This window comes from Pungitius pungitius, chromosome 19, assembly GCF_949316345.1.
Source record: "Pungitius pungitius chromosome 19, fPunPun2.1, whole genome shotgun sequence".
NCBI classification, from domain to species: Eukaryota; Metazoa; Chordata; class Actinopteri; order Perciformes; family Gasterosteidae; genus Pungitius; species Pungitius pungitius.
In genome coordinates, this window is record NC_084918.1 from 13,409,316 (window position 1) to 13,411,035 (window position 1,720).

Genomic DNA, 1,720 nt, shown 5'->3' on the forward strand with positions numbered 1-1,720 from the left:
AACTGGTGCTTCGTTGCACCGACACCTTAAGTCGGTGTGTGAATAGCGAACTGAAGTGGTGACCACTCTTTCCGTTTCTCTGTGTCCACGAGTGACTCTGGACCTTTTATAACCAAAGGAACCCTTCTCCACGGATAACTAAAGATCCACTCGACCTTTACTTTGAAAAGGCGGGGTGAATGCTGTTTCCTAACACTTTGATGGGAAGGATTCTTTTCTGTATTTTCTCACTAATCCGTAGTTTATGTGGAAAAACAGTCAGTTGTTTTAGGTGGCATGCTGTGTTCAGACTGCATCAATGTGTTCCCTTCTGTGGCGGATAGAATAAAGTAAAGCAGGGAATGAAACTGCTTTTCAATACGCCACTTTAAGCGTTGCTTACCAATGAGCTCAGAGCAATTTGTTTGATGAGGAAACTTTGACACTGAAAAGGAAGCAGGCTTACATCAGTGTTTGCATATTAATTAGACAAGTGTGACCTCTAGTTTTGGGGTGAAATGATAAAAGGAATTTAAATCTAATCTACAAAGTAGATTAGGGGGAAAAAGAACTCCAGGAGCGATGCAATGCCTTTTCACAACAGTTTAATGGCGTCTTAATGGAGCAAGTTTTAATAGAGCTGGTTCAGACTGTTAGGTTGTACTAATTAAAATCAAACAGACCTTTTACTGGAGGATTACAATAGACTTACATCTATATTCTTTAAGATGATTAGCTTTGGGACCTGCAAGTTCTGCTGTAAAAAAAACTGTAAAATGAATATAGAGTAAATAAAATACATGAACTTCATGGTAACATTGTTTTATTTCCATATGCCTCCATTTCATCTCTGCACATATACAACTTATGTACGATATATATAAACACAACATAGATGTATAAGGTAACAATAATTCAAACGGCGCCATATACACATTGCCAAATCCAGAACACGCGTTAAAAATGTTTGCAGGTGTCTGATTTAATAGGATTTTGAGACCCGAGCGGATGGTTAAAGGTTAATCATGTATTACTGAGCGATAAGCATGTGTGCTGTGGCTTGTTCTTTAGCATTTACTAACACAGAGGTCATCTAATGAGCAGTCCGGGGAGTAAGGATGCGTCATGTGGTGAAAATCAGTCTTGGTAAACAGAATCTAAACGCAGCGTTGTCTTCTAATGCCTTTGGTCCCTGTTACATTAGCTAAGGGCTCTTTTTTTAATGTATCATCTCATAACTGGCAGGAATTGACAAAGTTGGAGGCATGAGCAGCAATCCAAACGCTGTTGTTGTCACCACGAGCTTTGGCGTACATTTGGACAAGTTCCCACTCCAACGCCTGTCACATCTGTTAACGAGAGGGGAGACACTTTAAAGAATGTTAACATTTCCCCTGAGGTAGGCAGTATGTGTGAAGAGACTAACAAGAAGCAGACTGTGGACATGGCTTCTTTTCACTGTGATTTTGAATGGATTTCATCCGCATTCAGATCGTTCAAGTTGAGGTTAACTTCACCTTCACATCGGATACTCAGAAGCATGCGACAGTAACTGAAAACGTTAAAATACTGCAAAAATTTCAACCGCAAAAAAATTCAACCATAAAAAATTCAACGGCAAATAATTCAACCGCAAATAATTCAACTGTAAAAAATTAAACTGCAAAATAATTAAACTGCAAAGCGTGCGTCAAGCAAAAGGAGCGAGCACCCAATACAACTCCGGCTTGTCGGCAGCATG